Consider the following 13516-nt stretch of genomic DNA (forward strand, 5'->3'; position numbering starts at 1 on the left):
AGCAAGTACAAATATGATATTCATACCATCAATTTAGAAAAATTAAAATTAAATAAATTTTTTATGCAATTTTATATCGATCTCGAGGATCGCGAAGTTGGCTATCACACTGCCATATGAACATATGAGGGAAGAAGAAATGATAAAGTATGAAACATGGGAGATATTAGGAAAAAAAAAGAGGGGGAGGGAGGTGGGGGTGGTGGTTGTACATCATCTTTATTTAATATAACAGTAAATTTACTACAATTTTTATTTTTTTTTACATTGTAGATAAAATTTATCCGAGTATGTAAATATTTTAAAATCGTAATCAGTTATGTAACGACAAAATTTTTTATCCGTTTATTTATTTCCAGCTTTCTAAAAATTGCCCCTAAATACTATCACCAAACTATAATATCCCCAATCGTGCTTCCATTGTTTTTGCTTCTGCTTCCAACAAAACCAAACGGGCCCTTGTGTTTGGCAAATTATTTAGGTCAAATTCTATGTAATCATCCACCTAATACTAATAGTGTCATATGGATATAGTTAAAGAAGCTAATTGTTTTTTTTTTTCTTTAAGCCAATGAAGGTATATGACACGTAAAGGACACACAAACTATGGACAAGAAGAGCTTTTTAATGCACAAAGCGTATCGAATTTTGCCTCTTGTGTAGAATAACAAGTCCAATTCTATCTAACCCACTTTCTTCCTTTGGCAGCCATGCACCGTGTCAGCTGTGTCATGCGTGCATTTTAAAAGCTAAACGTTTTAGTTAACATCCCTTAATTAGAGAAATAGTGCCAAATTATAAGACCTAAAGTACTTGGTGATATTAAAATGAGAACCTTCGCCTTTGTCAATAAAAATAGATCGAAATCGACCTCAAAAGTAAGTCTTAGAAAAAGACAACCAACCACCATTTGCTTGCAATTTTTAACTTTAAACAGATTTATTCGAACTAAGTGCTTTCAATTCATTGCTTGGTTGAATTTTAGAATTGTTAATGGATCTAGTTCGCAATCAAATCATAGCTGACTTGGGACCAATCCGATAAATAAAAATTGGATTGAATCAAATTTGATTTCATATATAAATATAAATAAACTTTATATATTTAAATAAAATATAATATAATTTCCATAATTTCTCACATTTTACCTAACCAATAACCTATTGGATTAGGATTAGGAAAATCTACCCCGATAGGTCATTAAATTGAATACTTTCAGATTATTGGAATCCAAATCATCATTAATTCTTGATCCGAAGTTATCATATTGCAACAATTGATTTTAGGTCTCTTCCCATCCATTGAGAACTCTATCACAAATAAGACTACTAAGTAGAGTAAGAAATGGGTTAACTCTGCCTTTTCTAAGTATAATGTTACAGTGATACTCTATTCTTATTCTTTATATGTACCCTTGCCAATGTGATTCCTGTTGGTATCATAATCAATGCTCATATATATATATATATATAAATGTTCGTATCCTAGAGATCATCATCCTTGCAAAATTTTCACCAATTTAGACATTTTTAACCTTATGAAAAGTTGATTTGATGTTGAAAATAATTTATTTAACAGAGTTACTATTGCCACACCAACTTTTACTAACACCACCCAATTGTGTGCACTACTTTAGTGATTTAAATATGAATTGGGGTGGCATTAGTAAAAATTGGTGTGGCAATAGCAGCTCTTTTATTTAAATTGTTATTTTGCATCATTCTTTTTATATAGTTAGGCATGCTAAAATGGATTGATTTTCGTGAGAGTGATCATCACAATGATAATAACCCATTGTATTATCAAATATATGGTTCCTCCAAGAGAGTGAGAAAGTATATTGGCATCTAGTTAACCCCAAAGAGTTGGCTTAGTGGCAAGTTGAGCCTTGATAAGCTCTTCAGAAAGGGTAGGTCAAGTGTTCGAAACCCTCACAAAGCAATGAATTTCTTGGGGTCACCTTCTAAGATCCAGTTGACCCTTGACTCAACCAGTTGCATGTAGGACTTTCCAAAGGGACTATGTGTGTGACCGTGGGATTAATTTCACTTGAAGGGTGAGGATACGATAAGTAAAAAAAAAAAAAGGTATATTGAAATATAGTAAATTCAATGAAGTCTCACACAAATTAATTATTCCTAACCTTTATTATTCAAATTCAGACATTCTCAACCTCACGAAAAATTGATTTGTTATTGAAAAATCTGTATTATTTTCTAAAATCGCCATTTTAAGCCATGGTTTCAATATATTAGAAATGTTAGAATGGATTAATTTTTATTTTTACGATGACCATCATTCTGCAATAGTAATCATATTATTAATTATGTGGGTCCCACCCATATATATATATATATATGGGTAGCCTTCAATGGCTAACTTTTTGGCAAAACATTTTTCAAAACATGAGTTAGAAGTTTTGGAATGGGCTGATTTTTGGTGAGGATGATCTCTACGGTGAGGAGATCATCCTCACCAAAAATCAGCCCATTCCAAAACTTCTAACCCATGTTTACAAGTTGAAAAATCATGGACCGTCCTTTTTTTGTAAAACTGTTTTTTATGGGGTTAGAAGTTTTGGAATGGGCTGATTTTTGGTGATGATGATCTCCTCACCGTAGAGATCATCATCACCAAAAATCAGCCCATTCCAAAACTTCTAACTCATGTTTTGAAAAATATTTTACCAAAAAGTTTGCTAAAAAGTTTGCCATTGAACGCCCCCCTATATATATATATATATATATAAAGAGAGAGAGAGAGAGAGAGAGAGCGAGCAAATATATATCTATTACTCAAATTTGGGTGGAGCCTCACTTAAATCCAAGAAGAATGGATTACACGCCACTAAGTCAACTTTTTTCTTAAAATATCACTATTAATTATTAAAATAATAGATGAAAGTGAAGGAAATGTGACATCTTTCAAAGGAAAGAAAATAGATAACAGTATTAGTGGAACCTGCATTAGACCTTTAATTATTATTATTTTTAATTAAAAAAAAAAAAAAAAGAAGACTCCAATGGAAAGGTGACCAAGAAAGAGCTTCCCCATATTCTTACACAAACCACTTTTATTAGTCCCTCTTCGGGTCAAGTGGACATTCATAGTAGAGCAAAGATGAAGGAGATTAAAATAATAGTTTTAATTAATATAATTCGGGAAGGTGTTAACCAATTAAATTAACTTTGGTTGATAATTAAATAAACCCAAGTGAAGGCTACCCTTTTAAGCCAAGTAGACCGAACCAGTGGTCCGACCAGATTTTGTAAGGATTTATTAAAAAAAAGTTGACTTATATTAAAGAGTTATCAAGTTTTCAAGAACCAGTGATTCAACCCTCCAATCTAGGGGCGGAGCCAGGATTTTCTTGTAATAGGGGCAAATTATAGTTAGTTGTATGATTGAAGAACTTGAAGATTAATGGTTTTAGGGAGAAATTTAGAGGTTTTTGGTTAAAATTTAAGAAAATGATATTTAGGTCATTTTTTATTAGTACATGAGAAGCCCAGGTGAAAAGGCAATGTCATCAACCAAAAATTGAAGGGGGGAGGGGGGAGGGGGGAGGGGGGAGGGGATTGGAGGTGAGAGTGTGGGGGCAAATGGGAAGAGAGGTGAGGGAGTGGGGGTAAATGGGGCATGTAATTAGTTGAAAATATAGGTGCAACTCAAAATTTTGTGGGGGCAATTGTGTCCACCAGCTCCTTACTAGCTCTGCCCCTGTTCCAATCCATTGGTTGGCTAATGTTTATGAACCAAATTATAATATAAAATTTGTTTTAATGAATATTTGAGATACCCCTTATGCTTGCAAACTGATATATGTCCCTTGACCTTGGTCTTCTTTTAGAGAGTAATAGAAAAGACCTAAATGCACTAACCTTCGACGTTTAGCTAAAATCCTAGATTTTCTCTCCAAAGCTCTTTGTCTTCAGCTTCTAGGGTGTTTTTTTCCCTCTAAACGAATACAATCTCTTTCAAAAAATCAGTGATTTGTATAAAGAAAATCCCATCTTATTCTTGAGATTCGAAGGTTAAATGAAATAGAATCTTAAGGTTGAAATAGAGGATTTTTTTATTTTTTTTTTCTTTCAAAAAATTCAAGATGACATATTAAGAAAGAAAGATCAATTCTATCAATCTCTTAGAGTAGATTGAGGTTACGTGGATCTCATAAGATAAAAAACACCAGATATCTCAAATATTCGCCTAATCTTGGAGGGTATGTCTAAGATAGAGTTCAATTTTGAAGTAGTATGCCCGTTTCAAAACTTTAGAGAAACCCTGTCATTTACGTTACATGTAAATTTTTTTGTTTCCACACTATGACATGCTCCTCCATAGTTTAGTGAATATTTGAAATACCTACGTATATTTTCAAACTAACGACATGCCTCCTTTGACCTCAATCTACCCTTATAGGCTAATGAAACATTACTTGTACCCTAGTCATCATTATCATCATCTTATCCAATATGTTGAATTCGATTATTTTTTGAAGAAAAAAACAAGAGATTTTAGGTTATTTTTTATTAGTCTATAAAAGAGACCAAAGTCAAGGAATAAGTCATCAGTTAAAAAAGAAAATAATATTTCAGATATTCTCCAAAACATGAAAAGCCATGTCATGTAAAGGAGATGATTCCTTCAACTATTTGAACTTTTAAGTGTGGGTTAATGATTTCAAAGCTTTTTTTCTCTAAAACATTCATATTTTAAAATAAGATTTCGAGAAGAAAAATGCTTGATTGCCTGCGTTGGACACTAGGTTCAACATTGAATTGACCTGACAATACACAAAGAATCATTGATTTTCTAACTTATTTCTCGAGGAAATAAATTTATGGTTATTTGTGCATTGCTAGGTCAACTCAGTGTTGAACCCAGTGTCCGACATAGAAAACATAGCATGACTATTTCGAAGAAGGCAAAAAATTTAATAACTAATTTTTTTTTTTTTTTAACGTGAATAAATATATATTTCGAACTAACCAAATTGAACCATTGTGTCTCCTATTTGATAAGTTTTTGGTTCAATTCTTAAAACATTATTTTAAACCTTAATGGTCATCCAAGTCCTCCTAAATCCCCCCCCCCCCCCCCCCCCAAATTATGGCAGTTAAATTTGGTGGCCTTCATCTAGTGGGGAAACACAAATAGAATTTGGGGCCAACGTCATTGACACTTAAGAGAGAGAAGAAAGAGGAGAGAGAGAGAAGAGAGGTTTTGGGTCAGCTTACATCAGCAAATCCCACTAAAGTTAGACATTTGCTCTCTCTCCACTGTTCATTACAACTACCCAACAGTTTTTGGGTCCTTTACTTTACTGCTTTTACCTTTCATTCCTAGCTGGCAAATACATGTATATTCGTGGTAAAGAATCTACACACGTAGCCACATGTCTCCTCACGTGTGTGTATGATGTCACTGTCTTATCAATTTGTTATCACGATTTCTAGACTAAGACTGGTCATGATCTGACTTGACTGTCAATAAAATTGATTGGTTGGGATCCGATCCGATACTTATTGGATCAGGTTCTTATAGAATATCTGAATAATATTTAGATCCAAAACCAATACACTCGTGGCTGGACCGGGATCAAAACCATTTTTGATATATGAATATGAGTACATATCATATATCTGAAGAAAAAAAAAAAAAAGAATACAATGTAAACCCCGAGATTTTGACTCAATGAGATCGATAAGCAATTAATTCTCATAGGACGTGAGTTCGATATTCAATATAAGTATTAAATCGTCAGGACTAGTTTTTGGACAAGACCATGATTTATGGATTGGATAAAACTTAGATATGATCCAATCCCTTGTCTACATTGATACCCAATTATCAAAAATACAATATAAATATATAGTTTCTTAGAATCCAAAACTTTGATTTTGACCTAAAATTATCAAAATGCAATTGATTGGATTTTTTTAAGTCATACCAACTCATAACGTGATTTTTGGATCCAACTCAGTCTATAGTATAAAATTAGATCCCCTTGACTCAACCCATCCCTAATCGACTAGGCCCATATTTTTGGGTATATTGCCCAATTGAAATCAATTAGTTCGAATCAAGATCGACATAATCAATCCTGAATTTTGATTATTTACGCTATGCTTGACCTTTCCATTTAAATCCTCTAATTTGATAGACCATAAGTACCATCCCCATGGCCATCACCTAGTCCTTACTAGGTAAGGTACCATGCCTAAAAGTCATACATCTCGGCTCCTCACTAAGTTGAGTTTCCCTCCATAATTGAAAGTTTAAGGCTTCTTTCAAGCATTGTGAGTGAGTTCCATCAAAATATCCTGACAACTTGAATCGTACAACTTGTCAATTAAGGTGCTCGATTAAAGACTCTTTTATGATGATCGCTAATTAAAAGGTTGATAGTTTGTTTTTCCAATCCTTCTTCCATTTTATTTTTAAAAGTACGAAAATGGAAAAGGTCAAGCAACTTGGTAGAAAACTTGTGACCAATTTTACTTTACAATTCTATTCTTCATCTTTTCTTTCTCTTTCTCAACTAACTTGATTGTCAAAGTGTGCTTGGCAAATACTATAAGATGTATTAATAGGGCAAAATGTATTTTTCAATGAAAAGTGCCTCAAGTAGTGTGCAATTGAAAAATTGCCACAAATGACATTTGGAGTCGTATTTGAAATGCACTTTTGGTGCTTTTGACACTCATAAACATTTTTCAGGTTCAAATTATTGTTTGGTAAAAAAACTAGTATAGTGCTTATCAACAAATGTAAAAGTTGAAAATGGGCAAAAGTGAGAAACTATCTAAACCTACTTTCAACACTAGAACTCCATGTTATAAATTTAATGAACTATAAGACCCATAATTTATTTAGTTTATAAACAAAGTACTTTCAAATAGTACATCTCCTAAATGCTTCCATCCAAAGTGCTTTTTGTAGAAAGCACTTAGTTCACCACAATCCCAAACGAGGCCTTAGGGAGTAGTGGACTTCACCAATCAACCTAAGCATACTTAACTTTCACGCCATGCACACCTCTACGATCCATGGCACACCATTTAGATGTAATGGTGGTAGGAATGCTTTATGGGCCATATATATTTGGTTGTATAATATTTTATATTGGCTTCTTGTATTAGAGATTCATGGGGATTTGCGTCTTATTATAAAGTTTCTTTATAGAGAATATTCCCTATAATATATATAACGCATTTTTTTAGGTGGAGGAAGCACATATGACATATAACATATTATATTGATCAATTAGCTTGTCATTTAAACATGATTTGTTCTAACTTAAAAAATAAAAAATATATTATCCCACTAACACTCCCATAGTTCTAGAACTCAGCGAGTCATCTGCCGACTCGATTCCATGGAATTTTGAAGTGACTCTGTATGTGGACAAACTCGTGGCGTTGATCGTTTGTTATTATTTTTAACAAAATAAATTTTGTGAGGGAAAAATTAGCTCAAATCACAATTTTTTTCTGAGAACTATCCTAAAGCAATAGTTATGATTGTTTAAAATTTAGTTTTGTTTTGATGCTTCGATACTGGATAGATATTCCTGAAATTTCCAAAATACATGTAATATAATTGTGAAATGGATACTCAAGTCAAAAGTTACGGAGATATGATTACAATCAACCTTGAAAATTTTGTATGTGAAGAAGATGAGAAGGGTAGTTTGGATACTCAAAAAATATTATAATGAGAGATGAGGTCAAGAGACCATTTAGATATAAAAAAATTTACTAAATGGACTATCAAACCATTGTTCATAAGTTAGGGATTATTTAGAAAGAAATCCCTCTCATAAGGTCTATTAAGTAATTTTATCTTCTAAGAAAATATTTAATGGAAAAGCAAATATCCTTTCATGTTTTAATGAATATTTGAGATAGCCCTGTTTTTTTCAAATTGAAAACATTCCCCCTTGACCTCAGTCTACTCTAATAGACTAATGAAAAATAAATTAATTCCTTCGTCTTCATTTCAAAAACCAGTCATCCTTAACCTTTTGAGTATAATTTTGTTTTACTTTCTTCTTCAACTTTAAGATTCTATTTACTTCAATCTTCAAAATTTAGGAGTAATATAGGATTTTTGAAGAAGTAGAAGATAATGGAATTTTTGAGAGAAAATCAAGGGTTTTTTTTTTTTTTTTTTTAAGGGACTAAGATTAGGTTGAATTAAAGTGCGACGGTTGAAATGATCTCTTTCGTCTGATTAAACAGAAATGCAACGGTCGCGATTTAAGAGGTTCTGTGAAACAAATTTTAACATACTATATCTAATTGCTATTGAACATCATAGGGCTAACACACTATTGCAACGATGATGATTTTCCTTCAAATTGAGGACATTGAAATTTTATGCAATCTTTTGAGAGATCTTCAAAATGCAATTTTATGTAACAAATACCCAATTGAAATTGTATGTTGTGTAACTGCAAACATTAGCAAACAATTTGGACTTGAATAGAAAGTCATCAAATATTCCTAAGAAAAAAGGCTTTTTACACCAATTCACATATTTATTATATAATAAGCTATGACAGCTCTGAATATGCTAGAAGTATCTTGCACATTTTATTTTGAGCAAATATTACAACAACCTCACCATAATATATAACTTCATTAAATATAAGTTACAAAGGTCTTTTAAATTATTACACAGATCTTTACTATTATCACAAAGGTCTTTGAATTTTATTTTTCCTTCAGTTATTTCTTGTCCTTCCTCTACATCTGTTGATGCAATAGTCTAGCTTTGGCTTCCTGTCCCACGTGAAAAACTGCAACTAATTTTTTTTAGTTTGAAAAAGATTTACATAAGAAGACATAATTTCAGAAAAATTCACTTTAAACTACATGTTGATTTAGTACAAATAAATTCATATAATTATTTAAAATTTATATTGAAAACATAGGAAATAGTAATTTTTAGATCATGATGATTATGTCCAATGTAATAAGAATTTAATCTACTTATATTGACAGGATATCTAATTATTCCTCGATGAAACAACTATAAAATCATCATATGATTATGTCCAATACAATAAGGATTTAATTTACTTCTAACTTCTTAATGGTTTTGGTTGAAAAGTCTGATAATTCTGTTTTTTTTTTTCCTTTTTGATATAAAATTTGTATCAAACTACAATTAGGACATTGTGATGAAAACAAGTTTAATTGCTCGCATTGCCACCCAAATATAAACCTCTTAAACAGCTATCCAACATTGGACTTACGTCAATACGAAGACGACATGCCATTTTCATTAATCTTAAATTTATAGACACTCATGCTACATGGTATTCTGTAAACCAATTTTTTGATTACACAATTCATCAAACCTTGGGCATCATAGGAGGAATGGAGAAGATGAGATGATTTCGTTATTTCATTATTTTGTTTGAGAGAGTGTTTATGGAGCGGGGAGGTAATCTTAAATAACAAAAGTACTAAATGGTGAAATAACTCATGGTCTTCAAATTGAATCGTGGCCGTTGGATTTCTCTTTAATTAGACAAAAACGATCAGTTGTGCGGATGCGAGTAAGTATATTTGTCTGTGAATCATGCATATATATAGGGTGGTGTTCGGAGGTCCTAAAGAGAGCCAAACATTTTTTCAATGTATGGGTTTGAAATTTCGTAATGGGCTGTTTTTTTGTGAGGATGATCTTTATGATGATGAGATCATCTTCACAAAAAATCTGCCCATTCTGAAATTTCTAACCTCATCAAAAGTGGTTTACAAAAATCGGATAGTCCACAATTCTTCAATTTGTAAACTAGGGTTAAAAGGTTCGGAATGAACTTTTTGGTGAGGATGATCTCTTCATTATAGAGATCATCCTTACAAAAAATCAGTCAATTCTAAAACTTGTAATCCATATTTTGAAAAATGTTTGGCACAATGTTTGGCTTTATTTAGGACCTCTGAACGCTCCCCATATATATAAACTCGTTTGAGATGAGATGACTTGAACAAATAATCTTGGCATTGGTGGAGAACAACACAAGATGAGATACGATGATTAATATACAGCATGCAACATCACCTTATGATAATAGAAAGTAAATGTTAACCATAGATATCTACTTCCCAACACACATCCAATGAAAGTATACACTCTCATTTATAAAATGATAAAAAATAATTAAAATTGGATTTTCAAGGTGATTCAGATAGGGTCGGGTGACCGACATAGGTTAATTGACAGAACCCGAGAGGTGCTTATTTTTCACTTATTCATGGGGTAATGGGTCAATCGATTGAAACCGAGAAGTGTACATTTTGCATTTCTTCATGAGACGACTGGTTGATCGATCAAACATTTTTTGGTTAACCGATTGTAAAGATCTGGTTATCTTCTTCTCTGATTTGTTTTACCCTAAATTCACCCAAATTTTCTAAAAATCAATTTTAAAAACAAGATTCATAAAGAAACAACATTAAAATGACTAATACTAAATGTGAACTTTGTAAAGATATAATTTTTCCCTAATTTATAACAAACTTTAAGGTTCTTGAATCGAAAACTAAGATACATTAAAAATCATGACTATTAAGAAGATCTAGAAGTCCCCTACCTCAAATCCAAGCTATAAAAGCTACCAAATGTGTTATAGATAAAGTTGAGTCGAATGTTCACTCTCTGGTGTGGTCGAAAATTTTACTTCTTAGGTTCTCTTCGAAACTTGTGACGAGCTAGTCAATTCTCTCTCTTAGGATTGGCAATGGGTTGGATTTTACCCGGTCCCGATTCATAAAAAATTGGATTCAAATCAAATTTCGATGCGAAATTGCAAATTCTAAAAAAAACAATTGGATTGGTTTTGGATTACCCCCAACCCAAACCAATTTAATCCCCTTTCCTTTTTAATTTATCTTCCTTCACATTTATAATAGAATTTAGGGTTTCATGATTTTTTCTCCATCTACTCCTTCAAGCACAAAGAACCACAATCGTTCACCACCACTATCAGTATTATCGTTGGAAGCCTCGTTGCAACACAACATACGATTAGGTATCTCTCTCTCTCTCTCTCAGTGACAATGTTGTAGATGAGCAAATCTTCACGAAGGTCTTTAATTTCGTCGTTAACATCAAATGTGTTGTTGAATCACTCAGAAGACTTGAGCAACAAATACATGAAGGTCATCGGAGAACACTAGTCTGTGCTTCTTCAGGTTATCAGAATCATGCATTCTCTCATTGGAGGTGAAGATTCATGATAGAGTTGAGGTTTCTTCTTGAAAGTTTTAGATTCTCTTCACTGTATCTATGATTCTACCTCTCTATTCCAAACCCTAACCCTAATTATTTCTAACAAAAACTCTTATTCTTTACAAAGAAACAAATTGTTCTTTATTTTGAATTGGATTGGTTCGATTTCGGTTTAAGGGAAAATTTGATCAAATTGGACTAGATTTGGATAATATGATAAGGATTTCAGATCAATTGTAGTTTGATATTGGTCCAGTACCGAACCGATCCATGGTCGGCCCTACTCTCTCCTATGTTGAAACCCAACGAAAACTCTAAGTAGATGATAACCATAATAGAAGGTGGAGGGGAGGTTAGGTTTTTTTTAAGGTTTGTTTGTGGAAGAGAAGAGAAAGTGAGAAATGTAGAATTTTCTCTTATGTTTTGGTATATATAGGGTCCTAGGGACACAAATGTCATTTTTATATTTGTTTTATTTTGATGATAACTTGATGCTCGAAACTCTGAATTTCGTAAACTAATACTCAATTCTTAATAATTTTTCACAATGGATCTAAGGGTGTGATCAGATTTCCCAAATTTTAACTTCAACAATCATTTTTCTTTTTAGGTACAAACTTAATACAAAATAAGAAGATTTGACAATTTTTCATTCAATTTTATTAATGCGTGATTACAGGTTAAATTATGTTTTTTCGACTATTTTAAATCTATTGGCGAGGTTGAATTTTTTCTCAAAAGTTTGTAAATCAAAATCCATAAATCTCATATGTCAAAAATTATAGAATACAAAAATTCAATTTCTTCTCGAGATACGAGTAAAATTTTCAGGTCATTACAAAAGTATGCAATGTCAACTAGGATGTCCTCGGGAAATGATCAGCCACAATGATATCATTTACTGTGAGAACTAGGTAAGGTTACTTACATCAGACTAGACGAATGCGAGTAAAGAAGTAAGTCTAAAGTCAAATCTTTGGGATATATAAGAATTTCTTGTTGTCATAGTTTGGAATGGTGGGCTTCATCAACAAACCCATAAAAATGTATTTCGAACGGGATCCATGGTGATTAGTATTACATTGATCAAGTGTTCTACAATAAAACTATACTTCCATTATACATAATCGTTACCTTGCCAACATCCGATTGATGTCAAATAGTTGATAGCCCATGGAGACAATTGATGCTCTCATGACCAAGCCCATAGGCCCACAAATTTCTGACTCACTTCCTTTGGTCCCACAACCCAAATTTTAGTTTGATTATGAAAATCTACCCATCCGATTTAAGCCTTTTCATCTTGATCCGCGATTGTGGATTAAAGAAATATCGTTTCAAGTCCTTGTTGTCTAGGGTCCATCAATTAGGCTAATTATCAATGTTTAGATCCATTAAAATGTAGAAGAAGCATCAATGGATCAATGGGCTTAATAGGGTGGACATAAGTAATTTAATTGTTTTCTAAGAATAATTAGTGTCCAACATCCTTGATAACCACTTATCTTATGCCACGTGTCTAAGATATCTGAGAACCTAGTAAAATGCTTCGCCTATTTTCTTTTTGTTTATGGATGGATGGATACGTCAGGCAGCATATATTCTCCTTCCACGTGTCATTATTTCATTTCAGTGACGTAGGACGTATTCCTAGGTTCAACATCTTAGGACAGTTTTATGTCCAACTGACAATCTGATAGCGACATGTTGGAAGAGCGAATCATGCTATTAAGTAGCGTTTGGCACTATTTATTTCTTGTAGGCAGATTCTGGCTTTTCAACCTAAAAGAACATGAGAGCTAGTATTGGCACTCCAACTTTACTTATTACACCCCAATTTTTTAAATTATTTATCACCTCCTAATTAAATATTAAAACACTACCATCCAAACATTACAAAAGTTTAAGTTTGGTTCAAGTTATGACTTCAACATTACGTTTAGGATTAGGTGCGTATAAAATCTTAAATCCTAAATATAATAAATAGAAATCTTTAAAAATAAAGAAAAAAAAGAAGAAGAAAAGAGACTATTTGTATTGGCATCCCAATTTTTTTTACTTATTATCAATCATTAACTTATTTTTTTTAATTAGGATATAATTAGTAAAAGTTGGAGTGCCAATAGCAGTTCTCAAAAAACCATTTTCTTGAAATCAGAATATCGTTTGGTAAGCTCTTGGCTTTTGGATTATGACCAAAGCCAAAATCAAATGTGGGTCGAACGTTAAAAATGAGATGGAATGCATGAATGATGGGATTTTTCTG

This window comes from Akebia trifoliata, chromosome 8, assembly GCF_017979445.1.
Source record: "Akebia trifoliata isolate Shusen 1 chromosome 8, ASM1797944v1, whole genome shotgun sequence".
Taxonomy (NCBI): domain Eukaryota; kingdom Viridiplantae; phylum Streptophyta; class Magnoliopsida; order Ranunculales; family Lardizabalaceae; genus Akebia; species Akebia trifoliata.